This window comes from Mirounga leonina, unplaced genomic scaffold (genome assembly GCF_011800145.1).
Source record: "Mirounga leonina isolate KUSES-001 unplaced genomic scaffold, KU_Mleo_1.0 Mir_115, whole genome shotgun sequence".
Lineage (NCBI taxonomy): Eukaryota > Metazoa > Chordata > Mammalia > Carnivora > Phocidae > Mirounga > Mirounga leonina.
Window position 1 is genome coordinate 95,699,899 of NW_023270268.1, and position 21,425 is coordinate 95,721,323.

General features: G+C 34.9%; 1 protein-coding gene across 4 annotated transcripts in view; it reads left to right on the forward strand.

Moving 5' to 3' along the window:
- Window positions 1-579: 579 nt before the first annotated feature.
- ZBTB20 (zinc finger and BTB domain containing 20) overlaps window positions 580-21,425 on the forward strand; it is an 804,401-nt gene continuing 783,555 nt past the window's right edge. For 3 of the 4 annotated variants that reach the window (XM_035000121.1, XM_035000136.1, XM_035000122.1), the window contains exons 1-2: window positions 581-672; window positions 2,690-2,784. The gene's annotated coding sequence lies outside the window, so the exon portion shown is untranslated. Of the gene's footprint in view, window positions 673-2,689; window positions 2,785-21,425 lie in introns of all 4 variants that reach the window. The other variant, XM_035000119.1, reaches the window with a different exon arrangement.

Consider the following 21,425-nt stretch of genomic DNA (forward strand, 5'->3'; position numbering starts at 1 on the left):
GAGTCCCGCCTCCGTCGCCGGGTCATTTAAGTTTATCACAAATAAATAAATAAAGGAGGAAATAGAAATGCGTAGAAAGTAAAAGCAGTCGGGAGGGGGCGGGGGTGTGGAGGAAAAGGGGAGGAGAAGCGGAGGAGTATACAACCAAACTTGATCGTGTCGGTGCTCACCAATCATGGCTCACTCCAATCCGGTCTGACGGGCTCTCTCAACCAATAGCCTTCTCTCTCTCGGATCACTGAACAACGAGATACGATTGACCTCTCCAGAGTGGGCGAAGGTGCGGCAGAGGTGGGGGAGTGGGAAGACTGTCGACCAATCGCCTGTTAACAATTCTCTGAGCGAAGTTTCCGTTCCCCAATGGGGGCTTGAGATAGCGGATTGGGCCTCTTCTAGCCCAATCGAAGGTGGTAGAGATGAGGAAAGAAGCAGATTGGGGCGGGACAGGAGAGAGGAGGAGGAAGAGTGCATTTTGTTTATGGGCGGCAACCTCACGAGGGGCGTCCCACTCTTATTGGCTCACTGAAGTCAAGAGTGGCATAAGAACAACCCAGTAACGGGAAGAGATAGAGGGTTCGCGGCGCGAGGCACCCAATGTGGGCCTTCTGCCGAAGAAGTAGGGGCGGGGGGAAGTTTAGGAGTTGAGGAAAGAAGATTAAAGAGCGCGAGGAGGTAACCCCAAAAACTCTAATTTGTTGTGGGGCGGGAGGGAGGGGTGTGTGCGTGCGAGAGGGATGAGGCGTATGCGAGACACTGGAGTTGGGGGCCACGGGACGGGAAAGGACGGGAGTGGGGTGGGGTTGAGGGAGCGAGTTAGAGTGATGAGCCCGCGGGCCGCCGGCCGGCCGAGCGCGCGCGCCCCCGCGCCCCGCCCCGCCCGCACCCCTTCCCCCCGGGGCGCCCCTCCTCGCGCTGGGCGGCGGCTGCGGCCTCGCACGACCCCGGGGAGGGAGGGAGCTCGGGAGGGTCCCGGGTCCTTGGAGCGGGCGGGCCGTCCCGCAGCTGGAAACGTGTCTTCTGCCTTCTTTTCTCTACTCCCTGCGCCTGGAGTTGCCGCTTCCAAGAAGAGGAGCTGAGGGGGACTAGCCGGGGCTCAGGAGCTGCTAGAGGCGCCGGCTTGTCTTCCGCCCCTTCTCTCCTCGCCCTCCCCCGCTTGCCGTGGCTCTCGCGGTCTCTGGAGCGTCTTCAGAGAACAGGGGGGGGCGGGAGGTGTCCTGGCCCCAGAGCCGCTGGACGCCCCTCCAGACACCGAAGCTACCGGCCCCCGCCCGCTTCGCTGCTACGACTCTAGAGGAGGGGGCTTGGGAAGGGGAGACACGCCTTTCCTTCTTTCCTCCTTTGGGCCCCTTTGGAAACATTAAAAAATTTTTAAGCTTTTCGATAGCTAAGATAGAACGGTTGGAAGCTTTTTGAAAGTTTAAAAGAAACGCACTCTCCTACATTGTTTAATGTATTACTGTGGCTTTCTGGTCCTCTTCCACCACCCACTCCACGGCCCCCCGCACTCCCTCTCCCCCGCCCCCCCCGCACCACTCCCCCCGCAGCTGTTATCCTTTTTAAGGATGCTGAAGAGGCAGGAGGCAGGGATTTTGTAAAAGTTCTATTGATAAACACACTTGCACAAACATATGCTAGGCACACACATAAACTATAAACATTAGCGAAAAACACAATATGGCGTGCAGCTACACTACCTAGTGCGGTAATCCGCTGATCTCTTAACACTGAACCCAGTTGAATGGGGTCACTAGCAGGATGACAGTTCTTGAATAAAAATCTCAGTGAAACAGGAAGTAATTTGGAAGCCTGTGGGTTAAATAATATCTTCAGAATCAGCATTGGCCTAAGCTAAATTGAACACGTTAACTTTTAAGACGTGTGAAAATTGTCTTCACTACTTCTAGCCATTAAAAATACCAAGATGAACCTGAAGGCGAGAGTTTTTCACAGCGTGGTCCTGTGTTATTTTCAGCTAATAAAATTAGCAGAGGCCACTCATTCCCCCATGTTTTCAAGCCAGTTCTAAAGTTACTATCGGAACTTGTTGCTATCGAAAGTTTTAAAACGTCACGACCATTTTGTAAGTAAATTCCATAGCTGTAAACACTACGTTTAAATGATAAGCAGTAACATTAGCAAATCCAGTTCATAAAAGGTTTATTTTCTTACGTCTTGCTCCTAATCCCAGATACTATTTGCTGTCACTTGGGAATAAACTATACCCTCCACTGCCCCTCATATAAGTTTGACCAGTCCAGATTTGGATACTTTGTGCATTTCAGCTTTACATGTAGGTATTTCTATATTTCTAGGAAAAGAAAAAAACAAACAATTTACATTGATTTTTCAAGTCTTTGCTCTTCTCATTCTTAATCAGAATGTATCAAAGTTGATGCACAAATAGTGCATGGTGATACCACTGTGCCCTCTTGGGAATGGTCTTTCTCAAAAAAGCTTTTGGAATTGCCCTTGAAGGATTGCTGATGTTACTCATTGTTCAGTGCTCAGGGTTTAATTCCTAAGATTGTGGTTGTGATTTCCACTGAGCTCAATTTTGGAGGGATTTAGGCTTAAGAATATATGGTGCTCAAGTAAACAGGTGAGAGGAAGAAGAAAAGTGAATTTTCTAGAAATATATTAGCTGCTCAGTGAGTCCAGCAGTTGGGTATTTTTGGTTTTGTGATTTCAGATCTCACAGACCAGTGGAATACAGGCCTTTTGCATATGAAGATCAGGTGACAAGTTAACTGTGTACCAGCCTCCAAAGCAATACGCCCTTTCATGGTGAGGTCCCGATTTTAACAGACTAAAGAAAAAAGTTTAAGATTAAAAAGTTGTCAAGTTTTATCCATTTTTGGGAAGAAGTCTTTATGCTTATCTCTCTAGTTCAATTAAGATGCCAGTATTTTAAGATTACTACTACAGCAAGAGAATACAGAGATAGTTCATGTGTATACTCACTAGCTACTAAAAGACAATATGAGTTTAGAGAAAAGAAAATCTTCTGTGTGAAAGTTATAGTTTTGGGGGGTTTGTTTAGAACTACTAGATGTGATGCCAGTTTACTATGTAGTTAGTTCAGAAAGTTTTAGTGACCCACAGATATCCAACTAATCTTGTCAAATTAATATGAATTTGACTACTTGGTATAGGAATAAAAATCTAAGGAAAAGGCCATTTTAAATGAATTATTTTTATCTCAGTAGTGAAAATCTGAAGAGGAATTTCTAACCAATTGGACTTCCCAGAAAAAAAGGCTTGACTGAATAATTAGGTCAATTTAGAAGAGCAATAAAAGATATAACTTAGTTACTGTAAAGGATCTAAAATTTATAAGTGAATTATAAGTTATTTCAAATATTTTAGAATGAGTGACAAAGAGAGACTTCTTTAAAACATTTGGAATACAGAAGTGGAGCTTGATGGGCTCTGCTTTATTCTCTGAAATAATCATGCTTTTCTGAAATGGATGTTTAAATTCATGAAATTGTTCTAGACACTTGGGATGTAACAGTGAACAAGAGATAAAATAACCTGCCTTTGTGGAGTTTATGTTCTAATGTCACATATAGTTTGCATACTTCAGATTGCTAGGAGAAGAGATTTTTGTACGAAATTTTAAAACCTAGCAGTTTTTTCATTTTAGAGAGTACAATTTGAAAGAATTTACAGAAGTTTGAGGAGCAGGGAGGTGTTTACTAATTGCCAATGATAAGAAAGGAAGAGCTAACATTATTTGTACCCTTTGTTATTGTCATGAAACGTTCTCCATACATTTCAGTAGGTCTTTTTAACTGATAGGGTTTTATTTTTTCATAATTTTAAGCATGCCTTTGAAATAAATAAAATGTTACTTTATATTAAAAAAAAATCTGTGTCTTGGAATTTACTGTAAAATTCCGATGGAGCTTTTTGTCTTGTTAGCAAATTGTGGTAAAACATAAGCTAGAATATCTTAATTTTTTAGTAAGAATTTGTTTTAGGAGTATGTCTGAAAAATTAAGTGCCTAAATCTTTTTCAGTTGTGGTTTTTTTCAAGAGCAGATGGAAATTTGTTGTAATTAATTTATAGGTGACATTAAAGAGAAAAAGAGAGGCCTGCAAAAAATGCTTTTGTTATTTAAACCTTTCTTTCAAACTACAAAAGCATTTGATTGGCACTTCTCTTATTTAATAGACTATTTGTAATGCAAGAGGAACATTACAGAAGATTTTAGCATTACTTTAATCATTTAGTTTGTAGGTGTAAAAATCTAGGTTTCTAACAGAAGGAAACTTGGTGCTTGGTTAACAGAGTATATGATTTAATGCTGAGTTTGTTGCTTTAAGTAGTGGGTGTCTCACCTTTCCAAAACCTAGTTCATAGTTCTCAAATAACAAGTTCTGATTTTCGTTATTTTTCTCTGTCACAGTGAGTCTTAATTTGTTAGCCAAATCGGTGTTCAGTTCTTAAGTAGGATAACTTTTTTTTTTTTACACACAATTCTCCCACCGCCAGTCTTCCCATCCCCTGCTGCGAAGGGCTTGAATTTCTATACTTACATTAGATCTCTATTTATGCTAATTTGTAGCATAATCACCTCTTCCAGAAAGGGTACGTATTAATGCACTTTAGAGAACAGTGGAGGTTGCTTCTGGCTATTTGTATACAGACCTGCCAGCATCTGAAAGCTATAAATAGGCAGATTTAGGAAGAAAAGCAGAGACTATAACTAATGGAATATATTGTCTTAGATGAAATCTTTTTTTAAACAGCAAAGTGGAAGAATGGTTGCTAGAATGTTAAAAACGAAGAGCTTTTCCTAATTCTAACGGTTGATTAATGTGTGTATATGTGTATGTGAGTATACATTTTTATAAGAGCATTTTTGAATAAAGACATATTTCAGTATTGGATCAATAATTTCAGTCCTGCCTCGTGGTCCTTAACATGTTCCCAGGTGATTTTGTTCAGCTCACTGTTCCTTACCAAAACTTTGCTCTAAGCAACATAGAAACATAGCTAATTAAATCTTTGTAAATTTTGTAATAATTTTTGATTAAAAGTTATTGGAAGTTTTTTTTTGAAGTATGATTAGCAAGCAGCCCCTGAAATGAATGAAATCTAAAGTGAAGAGCTCTTAGAACCCTGGATCCACATAAGACAGTTGAAACTTTGGAAAAGGGGTATTCATAGGGCAAAAGACAAATCTTGTTATCTGCCAGATTTTTAAAGTAATAAAATAAGCAATAAAATAAAATGACTATTAATATCATATTTTTAAGGTAAGTGTAAGTATGTGTACACTGCATTTTAAATAAAAATTTGGGGTGTTATTGGCTAGACACAGTCATTTCTTTGCCAGAGATACTAGGCTGTGTGAAGGCTAACCATCTGTCAAGTGATAGAGACAAAGAAAGGTTTAATATACTAGGCTAAAATTTCTACAAACTTGTTTTGAATTGTATTGTCATTTTGTTTTAGCCTTCGTACTCTGTGTTGAATATGCACTGGATCAGTCACCCCACTTTGTTTTATGAACAAACTATTCAAGGTCTAGATAAGGTTATCATCGCAGCTGATGTGATCCAGAGGCATGATAAAATATGTTTTGATTTTGCTTTCATGTGATGATCAAAAACTCACAAGTGGGCCACCCACTAGCGTTATACAAATGACTTCAAGCACACTTATTTTCACCCACCCATTCTGAATTTTGGGTGTCTTAACTCTTGTACTTTATATATTCAAGCCTTGTATTTCAAACCCATTCCTGAGCTGTTTGGGGGTGGGGGTGGGGGGGGAAGTAGCAACAGGAATCCAGATTGCCTGTTTTAGGTACAATATGGTGTGATGTGAAATTGAAACAGCAGATTGGTGAGAAACTTAGTTTCAAACAAATATAAACTAGCTTGTTTAGTGAAGTTATACACAAAACAGTAGTCTTTATTGACAGGGCAGTGTTTTTTTCCATACCTTCCACATCATGAGGTTACAGTGGTTCTTTGGGCCAGCAGTTTATTTCCAAAGCATCATATAGGAAAAAGAAGCCCTAATGTTTGCTGATTGTAATGATATACTTAGATATAGCAGACTGAGGAATTATTTATAGCAGTGCTAATTATATCAATAAAAATAGCAATATTAATACTGTGAGTGTCAAAATCCATTCTTGACAGTATGAGGTAAACAGAACTATAGTCAAACAAAGCAGCCAGCCTGTTTCTACTGTCAGCTCATGAATATGCACTTCAGGAAAAATATACACAATTGGTTTACTGATATAATCTCTTTTTCAATTACTTTTGACTTGCTAAATTATTTCTAATTCAGACAATATTAAAAAGATTTAGATTTTTAGTTTTGAAATTCTTGGTACCATTTTCTCACTGTCTGTCATTAGTAAGTTTCTAGAGGCTTATGTTAAGTACTTTATAATTAATTAAATTAAATTATATTATAATTAATTATCAGAAATTAATTTTATATGTATGCCCATTTTTGGAACACAGACTACCATTGCACTGGGAAATTGGAAGAACCTCTAACAATTTACAAAACAAAACAATACAAAACAAACAAAACCCACGACTACCATACATGCACACACAACTAATAAATCTCTGGCTTTATTTAGACACTAAAAAATACGTTTCCATGGTTCTGATTTAAGGAAAAGCATAAATTTTATTTGTAGTTTTCATTACTTCCCATCAGTTTTTACAATTTTATGTTATTTAAAACTTATTTTCCTAGTAATACAAAATCATGTAAGTAGAAGTTCCAGGCTGGGCATGTCACATAATCTGAATCTTTGCCGTCTTTATCTTCAGGGTCTCTTTCAGCTCTGATAATATGAATATGTTTCTTTTGACACTTGGATCCTTATTTTAGCTTTAGGTAACATGACTGGAAGTGATATGTAAGGCACTGGAAAAGAGCATATGTAAAATATTTGACTTTGCTTTTTACTTTTAGTCCTTGATACAAGTTTCATTTTAGTGATACTTGCTTTCAAATGTAGCATATCTGTATAAGTATAGATGCATAAAAATTAAGTACTTATAATCTTTTATAGTTCATAACTATAATAAACTTACTATTTTTAAAAAAATTTTTTATTAAAGATTTTATTTATTTATTTTCACAGAAAGAGAGAGACACAGCGAGAGAGGGAACACAAGCAGGGGGAGTGGGAGAGGGAGAGGCAGGCTTCCCACAGAGCAGGGAGCCCAATGCGGGGCTCGATCCCAGGACCCCGGGATCATGACCTGAGCCAAAGGCAGACGCTTAACAACTGAGCCACCCAAGCGCCCCTAAACTTACTATTTTTCGTAAATTTTTTACCAACTCATTTTCACTCCTGAAGATATGTTGCTAACAGAATTTATAAACAGGATTCCTTGCATTTTATTCCACGTAGAGTTGCATAACTGGAGAAAGTGGGTAATAAGAGAATGAATTAACTTGGAGTCATTTTCTAATTCTATGAAATAGATAGAGAAATAGATCTATTTTTCAAAGAAAAAAGGTAAACTTGGTTTTTGTGCATCTCCAAGCAAAAAATATACTCTGAGTAATCAGGAGCCATTATAATTTTTAACTACTGCATTTGATTTTTGATCCTACATTATATCTATGCAGGGATAGATTTACATAGAAAGGATGCAAGGGAGACAAAGAAAGTTGACTCTTTCTTATTTGATGAAGAAAAGTGGAAAGAATCTGTGTTAGAAAAGACCTTGCAAATAGTGTGCTATCATATATAGAAACAAACAATCATATGCAATTCATATGTACCTACTTGTAGGTACTTATTTAATGATAACCTCAAAGTTTTCATTTAAAATTTCACTCTCAGTTTCTTTTTAATTGACTCACATTTCTTTTGCTCGTATGAATGGTAGTGAGAGGCTTAAAAACATCACATACTTTACCTATTCACCAGTGGAAACAGCAAGCTGGAGAAAGCTGTACAATTCCTGGATCCTTCCTCTTCTCTGTACCCACCCATAGCTGTAGATATTCTGGTACTAATTATAAACATTTTATAAATCTCCTCAGAGGCAGAATACATATAAACTGTCCAATATAGTAGGTAATGTCAAGCTATTCTGGCTTACCAACTATCCAGCCAATAGGGAGAAATGGCAAGAAAATTCTTAAGATTCACCATAGGGCACAAAAGGTATGATATGAGTGCTTCAGTGCATTCAAATAGGGGGCAAAATATTCTAAGGGATCTTTAGAAGGTAAGCTGATTTTAGACTATTACTTAACTGAAACCCAGCACATATATTGAGGAATTAATGTAAACGCTATTCTAAAGGCACTGTGTCAAAAGACTAGCAAAATTATTGGTGGGAAACAGTGAAAATGAAATAAAATGTATCTGTTCTTGTACTAAAACAAAAATAATAACAGCAGCAGCCAACATTTATTGAGCGCTTACTCTGTACCAGTAATTGGTTATAGCTGCATATTCTCCCATTAATTCCATAATCCTACGAGATATGTACTTTCATTATGGCATTTTTAAAGATAAGTAAGTTGAGCTCAGAAAAGTTAAGTAACTTGTTCAAAGTCACACAGTTAATATATAACAGCTGGGGATTCAAACTCAAGTTCAACTCTAGGTAACCTAAATTCTTAAACACCACCTCACCATGACTATTCTGGGACCATTTTCACTCAGTGTTTGCCCAGATTAGTACTGGTAATTTTATTTCAAGAAAGTCATAGTGAATTTGGAGAAGTCTTCAGAGAAGGGCAAAAGGTGAAAGAGCTATAAGTGGGAGGAATGGTTGCTATGGTAGAGTCTGTTTTTAAAATATAACTCTGCAGTCTAGAATTACAAATGCTGAGAGGGAATTTGTCTAAAGGTTTGACAATGGATGGACTGGACTGGGTAGCTGCTGCCTGATTTGGTTCCGTGGACAATGGTGGAGCTGGGTAACAGATGTTAAAGGAGGCCGAGGAAATCTTGAGTAGGAGCAGGTCAAAAGAAGCATTAGATACTGGGAATCCTGGAAGGTAGAGGTCAAAAAGGAGAACTAAATCTAAGCAGATATTGAGTAATCAAGAACTAGGGATCATACAGAAAAAAAAGGATGAGGCAGAACAGAAACAATATCTTCAAAAGTGGGACAGATTCTACTGACTTTGGAAGGCCCTTATGTATATTGTTTGTCCCCTTATGTTTGTTTTAGAAACCAACAGCTGGCTTAAATAGGGTCCACTCAGAGTTTGGGATACAAAGATTGCCCTGGTTTTGGCACACAGAGAAAAACATGGTCGCCAATAACAAGAATTAAGTAGTAAGTTTAGGTCTGTTACAAAGAAATGCAGTTAAACACAGAAACCTATGTGGTAAACCTGAGAATAGCTGTCAATTACTGAGTATCTAGTGTGTGCCACTCAATTCTGAAATCACTGTTTCCAGGGATATTATTTGCTGCCTGCTGTCCAGTTTTCAAATATAAGAAAGCACCTGTTAGCTTTTCTAAGAATGTGAATGATGAAATAACTTATACTGTAATTTTATTTCATTTCATTATGTAACTTGGCTTTTGATCTACTCCTTTCCACAGTATTGGAGTTTTAAACCAGGCTCCACCAGACTTAGGTGGAATAGAGTCTAGACTTCTCTTATGTTACTGTAACTTTTCCTTAATTTGTCACTATACTAAAAGAAAGGTTCAGTTTAATTTGATAGGATAAATGCATTTCTGTCAGAGTAATAGGCTCAAATGATCAGCCCCGGTAAAGTTAGCATACATGAGTTTGGATTATATTTAGAATAGTCAACGTGAGCCAGCGAAAAAGGAATTATAGCAACTTTTAAAGTGAATTTTTGTTACTTCAAATAATTTTAAAGACATCAAACCAATTACAAACAGCTATGTATGCCAAGCCCTTTGTCTACAAGGTACTAGAGACTTCAAAAGTTCTTAAGAGATAATATTCATTGTTGAGCTATATTATATGAGTTGGGTCATTGGAATGAAAACAAAGAATAATGGAAGTGCTGTACCACTACTTATATGTCTTTACTGTTCCTTATGACAATATCTCTGCTCTTTTCTTCAGACTCTTCAGTGCACTAGGAAATATAGTACAATAATCATTTTGTATTTTTTAAATGGATACATCACTAAGAAAAATATACTGTGAAGGTAGAAAGATAATACTCAGTTTATGCACGACACCTTTCCCCTTCAGGTTCATTGTCATGGGTACTCTTGTTCTTGTTCTTCTGGCATCTTTTGGTACCTAGTCTTTTTAACAATTACGGTGTTTGCATATCTTTTTAACAATTATGTTGTTTGCATATCTTTTTAATAATTATGTTGTTTGTATATATATATGCATATATATATACATACATACATAAAACCCTTATAGAAATACCTTTGAAAACTCATGCTCTCAATAATCTTTCTTGTTCTAGTAAAGGGTTGAGAACAAGGCAATACTGTATGGAAATGGGTGATTTGAGCTGACAAATAATATGGAAAAAAATGAACAGGATTCCAGGCTCTTCTGATTCAGATATTCTATATTACATTCTCAACATTTGTCATAAAATGAATTTCCAAAGTGTATAAAAGCCAAAAATAAATGGTTGTTGCTTTTCTATAATTTCACGTTAGGCATAATATCTCTGTTTCTATTATTTGCATAATGATGAGTTTTATTATGCAAAAATGGGTACATCCAGTATACAGTAAATTTCAGTTTCATGTTTTATGTGCTGTTTAACTCATGACTGAAATTCTTTGATATTCATCACTCAGGAAAGGTAGCATTTAGAATTATACTACACTGAACTGTGCTTCTTTAAGGGCAAGTACCATGTTTTATTCATCTTTAAAGCCCTAGAGCTGAATATAGTACCTGGTACACTGGAGGGATTCAATGTTGATCAGGCTCTTTTGTAGCTGTCCTAGGTAGGAAGATTACTTTGATCCTTGCTTACCAGGTTATCTATTCCCTTTTTTTCTGTTGACCGGTGCAAATTTAGCATTGTTACAATTGTTATTACCTATTACAGGCCTTTTCTGTACTTTTCTAAGACCCAAACATTTTATACATGCTCATGATCTTTCATTCTTTTACTTAATGAAATTCTGTCATGGCAGAAGTTTCAATATAAAATTATATTTACTGTGTTTCAGAAAAGAAATATATCAGATATCACCCATCAATGGTAAAGCAAATCTACTACAATCAATTCAGGATATTGTGTTGAATAGAGTACACAGAATTACATTACCTAGTGATTCAAGGATGAAACCCAAATTTCATATCCTATATGATTCCTATCTGGATAGTAGGACAAATAACCCACAGTATTTTTTGCACTTAATAGATTGCAATTGAGATTTTGAACATTTTATATGAGTTTCTTAATTCTTAAAAAAAAGTTCATAAAAGTTCATGCAATTAAAAAATAGAGTCTTAGCTTATTTTACCTTATTATCTAAGTTGTTAGAAGTCTAGTCCAGAGAAACACGTTAATGTTAGGTGATACCATTAGCTCTTCTAGAAGGCAAAAAGGGTTATTGGGCTGTGAACAATGGTAATGGTAATGTGATGTAAACCACCATGCAGGTTGCATGTTTAATTCCCATATGACACTGACATGCTTTTTCATATTTATGAGACTTGCTAGTTGGATTTTGGGAAACTTACATGATTGGGCAAAGTCATAATTTGTCTTCCTGCTAATGGAAAGTACAACACATTGATTTGAAGTTGTTTCTAAAACAAAAGATAATTATGTCCTGAAATAATTAAAGCTGGGATTGCATTAAAGCTTACTTCAAGTGATTAATAGCTGTAGTATATTTTGGGATCTGTATCTAAAAGCATAAAGAGAACACATTGTCATTTTTATATATTTGGGAATATGCTTTCTGAGGAAAGTATTGATTCTTGAGAATCATTATAATGAAGTCCCAAACACACCCCAGATCCACATACCTCCCTTCCTATAACATTTTTAAAATTAAGGATTCTGAAAACAAAGTGACCTACGCATATGGCTATTTTCCCCTTCACTTCCAATCCTGACTGCCTTTCTGAATACAATTGCCATGACACCTCGAGCAGAGACACTGCTTTGAAACTTCTACTTTACTTGGGCAAACAACTAGAGAATAGTACTGGAGTTCAGAGATAAAGATCAAAAACAGTAGACATTGAGAAGAAGAGCTTGGGCTTCAGAGATGTGTGAACCACTAGGGGAAAATATCAGTATTTCTTATTTAAGTATCTAAGTCTCCCCAAATGACTAATAAGCCAAAGTTGCTAAATGTGCTGGCTGAGTTTTCTGTGTCCCTGAGACTGAAAAGAAATAGATAGGACAACAAAGAACTTCCTCCTCATGCCTTGGCAGGGACAAGACTCTACCTTTGCATTTCAGTGAGTGTGTCTGCCATTGAGGATGCTACAACAACCAGAACTGAGCTCTGGTTAAATGGATAACAATCCATTTAAGGGGACCTAGTAGTGAGGGAGCTAGGAAGATCAGGTAGGAAAATGAGAGTGCATACTCCAAGCAACTAGTGCTACTGGCAAAAGTAAGTGCAACCTGAATTTGGAAAAAAAAAAAAAAATTAAGGAAATTCAAATTCAGAACAAAAAGAATTTCAGATACTAATTAAAAAAACATCTCAATTGAACAACTCAGTGGAAAAATTTAAGGACAACGTGATCACTGTTGAAATATGAATTAGTGAACTGAAAGACCAAGTGCAAGAAATATATCAAAGCATAGAACAGAGGTAAAACGTGATGAAAATCTTGAATAAAAAGGATGAGTCTTTGAGGTCAGATCAGAAGTCAAAATATGAATAATAGGAATTATAGAGGGAGAGATAAGAATAGATGGAGGAGAAGTAAATTAAATGATAGAAGAAAATTTCTCTGAGCTAAAGATCAGAGTCTGTGGATTGAAAGGTTTTACTGATTTATGATCTTGATTGAAAGAAAAGACACACATAGGGATATCCTGATAAAAGTTCTGAACTCTAACAACAAATTGAACTATCTTACAAGCTCCCCATAGAAAGAACAAGTTTCTATAAAGGGGAAAAATAGCAAAGTGTCATAGAACTTCTTATCTGCAACATAGCAAGTTAGAAGATAGTGAAATGACATCTACAGACTACAAAGGAAAAATGACTACAATCCAAGAATCAACACCCTGAAAGTTACCATTTGTTAGTGAAGGTGAAAGAAATACATTTAGGGGTAATCAAGAACTCAGAACATATAATTACTATACCCCATCTGAAAAAATGCCTCAGAATAGATTATAAGAAAACAACAAATGAACCAGAACAAAGACTTCAAGATTAACAAGATGAAGAATAAAGAAATATAGTGGTAAATAATAAGCATTTTAATGTTATTTTGTGTGTGTGTGTGTGTGCGTGCACATATAATTTCATTTAAGAGATAAGGGCACCTAACTGGGTCAGTTAGTAGCATGTGACCCCTGATCTCAGGGTCATGAGTCCAAGCCCCATGTTGGGCATAGAGATTAAGTAAAATTAAAAATAAAAACTATTTTAGGGCGCCTGGGTGGCTCAGTTGGTTGGGCGACTGCCTTCGGCTCAGGTCATGATCCTGGAGTCCCTGGATCGAGTCCCGTGTCGGGCTCCCTGCTTGGCAGGGAGTCTGCTTCTCCCTCTGACCCTCCCCCCTCTCATGTGCTCGCTCTCTCTCATTCTCTCTCTCAAATAAATAAAATCTTTAAAAAAAAATAAAATAAAAACTATTTTAAAAAGTGATATAGATGACTAGTAAATATGTAATAAAATATAATTTCAGACTTTTGAAATAAAAAGATCAAATTTCTGTAAAGAAACTTTTTCAAGTACTAAACTGTCTCATGAAAACTTAGTTAGTGGTGCCTGGGTGGCTCAGTTGGTTAAGCATCTGCTTAGGCTCAGATTATGATCTCAGGGTCCTGGGATGGAGCCCTGTGTCAGGCACCCTGCTTAATGGGGAGTCTGCTTCTCCCCCCACCCCACTCATGCTCTCTCTCTCCCTCTCTCTCTCTCATTTCAAATAAATACAATCTAAAAAAAAACCAAAACTTAGTTGATGGAGGGGATGGGCAGGAGGAAAGTAAAAGAGGAGAAAAATTAATAGTGGAGATAAGAGACAGAAGGATGAGAAGTGGGAAGAAAGTGAATGTATCCTAAAGATCTCATCTATTTAGGAGGAAAGGAAAAGGGGATAAAATCTCATGGTGGGGGAAAAGTGTCTGTTCATTAGAGCAGAAAAGGGAGGTAAAGAAGGGAATACAGTGGTGCACCCTATAGAACCCCAGTATTAGCAAGGAGAAAATAGAAGGCAGAGCCACTTGATGAAATAAAAAAATATGAAAAAGGTAACAAGGAAACAACAATGTAAAATAAGAAAATACAAATAATTAGAAGAGATTAAAAAATGCATCAATTGTTATGTTTAATGTAGATGGACAAAATACTCCCATTAAAGACAGATGTCAGAATGAGTTTAAAAACACAAACCACTCAAATTATATTACAAGAATAACACCTATGACAAAGTTAAAGAGAAAGCTTTGTAAAATGGTGGACGTAAAAGACCTCAGGCCAATGCAAACAAAAGGAAAATAGAAAAAAAAAGTGACAGCATTGATGCTAAAGAGATACTGTACTGATAAAGGCACAGTTTACGAAGAAAATAACCCACATAAATCTATATACAGCAGGTTTATTTATAGTAAATAAGTACATAAAGCAACAACTACTGGAAAGGTCCAGACAGTTCGGTTAAACACATAAAAATAATGACTAAGAGAAATGGAATATAATTCATAAAAATAAGTTAATACATATGTAAAATCTGATGTTCTTTAAATATTTCTTTTGAACATCTCTGTTTAGGTACAAAGAAAACTTTATGAATTTTAGAAAGATTTTACGAATACATTTCCTGATTATAAGCTAGTGTAAGTAGAATTTAATTTAAAAGGGTAACAAAAATTATTAACTACTTAGAAATTAAATACGCCTACATAACCCTTGGTTGAAGAGGAAATCACTTGAAAAACAATGAAAAGGAGACTATTTTATGTAAAAACCTATGGAAAATAGCTAGAGAGGTAGTCAGAGGAAAGTTGATAGCCTTCTATGCCTTCATTATTAAGAAAGATAGAAAATAAAGGGGGCAATCTGCTAACTTTAATAAATTATAATAAAGAATAAGATAGAAGAAGAGGGGGAAAAAGGGGAATTAATTTTTAAAAGATGAAATGGAAAACAAAATATAACAAAATCTAAAAGCTGTTTCTTTGGAAAGACAAATACAATACATGAAGATGAAAAAACAAAAAAGAAAATGGGCCCAGCAATTCTTTGAAGTGGGAGGTAATTGAAAGCATATGTTCACATAAAACTTGTGTTCACATAAAGCAAATGTTCTTAACAGCTTTATTCATAGTAACCAAAAAGCAGAAGCAACTCAAATGTCCATCAACTGATACATGTATGGATAAACAAAAATGTGGTGTGTCCATACAATAGAGTATTATTCAGCCATAAAGAGGAATGAACTATTGATTCATGTTACAACATGGAGGAACTTTAAAAACATTATGCTAAGTGGAAGAATCCAGATATAAAAGGCCACATATTGCATGATTCCACTTATATGAAATATCCAAAATAGGCAAATCCATAGCAACAGAAAGTAGATTAGTAGTTGCCAGGGCCTGGGGGAAGGCAGGATGGGGAATGACTGCTTAATGGGTGATGAAATATTCTGGAATCAGATCGTTGGTGATGTTTATACAACCTTGTGAATGTACTGAACAACCAAATTATACACTTTAACATAGTTAAAATGGTGAAGTTTGTGTTACATAAATTTTATCTCAATGATAATAAAGTTTATGGAAAAGAGAATGAGCAAAACTAGACATTAATTGGGAATGAGAAAGTAGCTAAAACTGCAATATGAAAAGAATTTTAAAAAAAACCTAAATGCAACTGGCAATAAATTTGAAGTGTATAAGAACTGGAACATCTTTTATTAAAGTGCAAATTATAAAATTGACCTAAGAAGAAATAGAAAACAGATACCTATTGGCATAGAAAAGATTAGAAAGATGACCAAATGTCACTTAAAGGAATAAATAATTTTGATGTGTAATTTAAATTATTCTAGGTCATTGAAAAATATTGAAACCTCTCCTAATTTTATTTAAAACTTAATTGATAAGGATTGTACAGAAATAAATTATAGTCCAATCTCACTTATGAAATAAATGCAAAATTTCCGTATAAAATTCTAGCAAATAATATCAGCAATAGATCAGAAGAATAATATAGCAGGACATAAAGTTTTGCGTGTGTGTTTAAGTAGGAATTCAAGCATGAGTCAACAATAGGAAATATATCAGCATAGTTCATTATGTCACCAACGAGAAATATATTCATCTTCAATAGAATTGCTTGAATATAATAAAGTATTTTCATTCACACCCCACAGGAAATATAATCCAAAATGGGTAAATCCCAAAAATATTTCAATTAACATCAGAAACTAGATGAGCCATTTATCACAGTTATTTAATACTAACGAGGAGGGCTTAGCAGATATAGTAGGCAAATGATATGAGTGACACTAACAGTTGTAGAGAAGAGCTTACAGTCTTTTTGGCTAATCTCACACCTTAAAAAATTCTAGAACTCTATTACTAAGATTAACTGAAAGGCAGTTGGATGGAAGATAATTGAATGAAAATCGATAGGTTTTCTCTGGAAGTAATAGGCATCTAAGGAACTTTTTTTCCACATAGGAAAAAAAAATCTCATTTCCCATAGAAACAAAAGTTACCAAATGCTTATTAATAAAATTATGAAAAATTATATGGACCTATATGAAAAAAAGGGTAACGTCTTATTTAAAGACAAGATCTGATTAAAGGAAGCACAGATTTTATTTTTGTATGGGACAACAATAGCAAAATGTTAATTTTTCCAGTTATCTTTTGTGTTTATTAAATATATATATTTAATATAATTACAATTAAATTCTCAATGAGGACTTTTTTTTTAATTAAAAATTCTTTTTCAAAATTACATGGAAGATTTAGTGCTAGCAAAAAGCAAGAAAATTTGAAAAAGAATGGTGAGATGCTAGAACATGCTAGACATATTACAAAGCCAGCTAACCAAAACAATATAGTAACAGCATAGGAATAGACAAATAGATCCATTGAACAGATTAGAGAATCCTAAAACAGATGACAATTTAGTTGGAAAATAATGGATCATTTAATTAATGGGATCGGTATAACAGGTTATCTTTAATGGAAAAGAGTGAAAGTGTATTTCCATTTTGCACATTAAACAAAAATAATTTAAGATGAAAGGCTTACATGAAAACAAAACAAAAAACTTGCTAAAAAATCTAGGAAACTATTTATAAAATCTTTTTTTTTGTTTTTTTTTTAAGTGGGCTCCACACCCAGCATGGGGCTTGAACTCATGACCCTCAGATCAAGACCTGAATGGAGGGTGCCTGGGTGGCTCATTTGGTTAGCAGCTGCCGCTCAGGTCTTGATCCCAGGGTTCTGGGATGGAGCCTGCAAGGGGCTCCCTGCTCAGTGGGGAGTCTGCTTCTCCCTCTCCCTTTGCCCCTCCCCCTCAGCTCATGCTCTGTCTCTGGCTTTCTCTCTCTCAAATAAATAAATAAATAAAATCTTAAAAACAAAAACCTGAGCTGAAATCAAGAGCCAGATGCTTAACCAACTGAGCCACCCAGGCACCCCTAAAGTCTTTTTTAACAAGAGTGAAAACTGAGAAAGTTTAAGAGTTAACAACTTAATTACATAAAAATAAAAGCCTTTTATATAAAAATAGTAGAAATCGTTAGGAAAATATAGATTTGGAAAAGTATTTGAATATATGTTAACATGAAAGATTTGGAAAAGTATTTGAATGTATGTTAACACTGAATATCTCTTTGATATTGTTAGGAAAACAAGTTATGAAACAATCCAATACAAAAAGAAAGGACAATTCATAGAAAAGCAAATTCTGTTGGTTAACATATGAGAAGATGCTCAATTTCACTAGGAATTAGGGAAATACGAATTTAAGTAACAGTGAGGTAGTATGTCTTAGCATTTAAAATTTGTGTTAGTCTGATAGGTTCAACATTTAGGGAAGGCGACTCTTATTTGTTACTGGTGGAAATGTGGTGTGTGTTAACTGTTTTGAAATGCAATCTGGTAACACCTATTAAAAATTTCACTTCATAATATTCTTTGATTTAACAATCTCATCCTTGAGAATATATCCCATAGAAATATAAGTATCAATATTTAAGGACAGATACATTTTTTTATTTCGAAGTTGTTACAGCTTGTTTGTAGGGGTAAGAGTGGAAGAAAAAGTAATTCCATTAACAAGGTAATGCTACTAAATAATGTAAATTTACACCATGAATTAGAATGCAGTTGTCAAAAGATGTGAATTACAGTTATCTCAGGTGATCTGGAGGAATTTCCAGGAGTCATTGATGAGTGAGAAGAACAAGGTATAGAAAAGTGTTTATAATATTAAATTTTTGTACAATGACAAAAATCCCTGAATATGTGTTTTATATGTAAGATATGTATATGTATATATCTGCTTTATAGCAAAGTTATTTGCAAAGGGAGAAGAATATGGAAGGGTGCATACCAAGTTGTTGGATTACTTTGAATGATAGGAAATGTAGAGGCAGAATAGCAGATAGTCAAGCAATGACAGGAAAAGAAAAATTGCACTAGAAGCATGTTCAAAATTCCACTTATGCTTTTTAATAAAATTAATTAAATTTGAATATATATGTATGAAGAAATTAAAATGTTTATAAATATTATGACTACTTTTGGTGGTAATGACTTCATATTTCTAAATATTGGCACCCTCAAAGTGATTTTTTTCTTTACATTTATGATTTCTTTAATTTTGTACCACATACTTCCAGAGTTTTCTACATATTCTAAGAAATCTTTAGATAATCAAACATTTCAGGCCAAATGAACTTGTCTACAAATGATTGGTAGTTTGAGATCAAATCAAAGTATGAGTCCTGTCCATGTCAGGGCTGACATGCAGCCGATATCCTTGGTAAAACTTAGGTGATATGTTTCAATTTGTTCAAGTGTTCATTTTCTTTGGTTGGTACCTTCTGTTGTTAGTTGTTAAAGTATTTTTAATATTACCCCTGTCAGTGTTAAAAATTAATTATAACAACAATTATGCATGATTGGAAGTCTTGCACATAGAAGTTGCTTATTAAATAACTGCTGACTTGACATAATATTTTAGGGACGGTAATGATTTTAACAAGGTAACAAATGTGGAAATAAAAGCATTTAAAGGTATTTAAAAATAAAAACTAAAAGTTGGCATATATGTGATTTTTAGGCAAATAACTTGACTTCTGTGTCTCAGAATTTTAATATTTAAAATAGTATATTTTCCTCACTTATTTCACACAGTCTTTAGGTCAAGTGAAGTAATAAATATTTAAGTGCTTTGAAAAACATAATGCATTGTGCAAAAAACGATGATAATGAAAATCTGAGGGCAGTCATATTTTATATTTGAGACATATGTTTTATATTATATATATTTCAAGTTGCATGTTTGATGTTAAGCCTCTTGACATTTCAATAATAGAACATATTACTGATAAAGGTATCAAAGCCTCAAACAGACAAAACAGTGGGATCCATGGAAGGTGTGAACACATTTAATTTCTTAAAGTCCAAGATGAGTCTCCAGAATTTCTTTGTTTATTTTCCTGGTGATTGTGGGAAATTGTTTATTCAGGTATATTTCCTGATGACCTTTTCTTCTAATATAGAGATATTAATGTTTTGTGAGATGTCTGGGCCTTCATCACATCTGGACATAATGATAATGTTGCATTGTGTTTTGACTTAATAAATGGCCTTAAACAGCTAAGCACAGCTGTGTAATCTGTTGTTATATTTTATTACAAATTCCCTCCTTGTAATTTATAGCTGCAATTACTAGTGACTATAGCATGAATACTTTAAATAGTAAAATCTTTATTATCTTTTAGTTGCCAGACACCAAATTTGCCATTGGCTAATTTTTGAGGGTATGCAACTATCAGGAAATACCTACATTATAATTTGTTAGTTAGAAAAAACACTACAAAAAACACATTCACATTCTTTTTTATAGAAACATAAGTATAATAATTTTCTAGAATCCATACTGTAGAATACTATTAAAGACACCTAAGTTCTGGTTTGGAGAAAATGGAATATATGAACATGTTTTTCTAAGTCAAAATATATTTTTTATACCTGACTCTTTCCAAGAATACATCCTTATTTTAAAATATTCTTGCCCCAATAATTTGGCTTTTCTTTTCTCTGTAAATAGTCTTGCAATTTCACTGGTCTAATTTCCTTCAGTTTCTCTACTATTCTTCCAGTAATGGAGACAGTGTTATAAGAAAGCTGAAAAGATAGATCTTAAAAGAGATAACGATCTTTTGCATTTCTTTGAATAGACCTTCTGCTACACTAGAAGTAAAAACGACCTGAATTGATTCTTTTTGATACAATGTATTTCACTTAATGAACTCATTCTAATCAGGCATATGTATTTTCTATCTGTGTATTGATTATCTTTATTAAATATGAAATTAACAGCAATTGTGATATTTTTTAATATATCTCTCTACTCTTGTTTAGCAATACTGGTGTTGCTAGAGCAGTAGAAGTACTTTTTAGAATATGCTGCATGCATTCTTGGACGTATATCCCATTGAAGTCATCTTTTAATTGTTTTTCTGCTCCTTTCAAGAAAATTTCTAATCACCAGTGATTACTCCCTCAAATACAGGTTGTAGTTTGATGGAGAACAGCTAGGGAATCTAAGTAACCTTGTATTCTCATCCTAAAGAAACCAAAGTGATCTTTCCTTAATTCTTAATATTCTTTCAGTTTCTTATGACTCAGAAAATAAGTTTCTTTCACTTCAAAGTAAACTCTGAATCCCCATATCTTTTATCAATATCTTCTGCTTCAATTTGGAATGGGGTGTAACCAAATCATTATTTCTTAATAGCATAATCAACTTTCCAAAATATGGTACCTATCATTCCATTCAGTGGTCAGGTCAGTTTATTTAGTTTATCCTTTCAAGTCTCTGACTTTATTGAGTCATTGATGCTCAACCTTAAAACCAAGGTTATTTGTATTTTTTTCTGTTTATTTCTTTTTTGAAGTGATTTTTAATTTGACCAAATAAAAATGCTTATTTGTTTAAACCATTACATGACAGGCTTTACGTTTATTGTTGCCTTGAGTGTATCAATCTTTTTAACTTCCATTGTACTTCATACTTGGAAGTCAATGGATAGTATA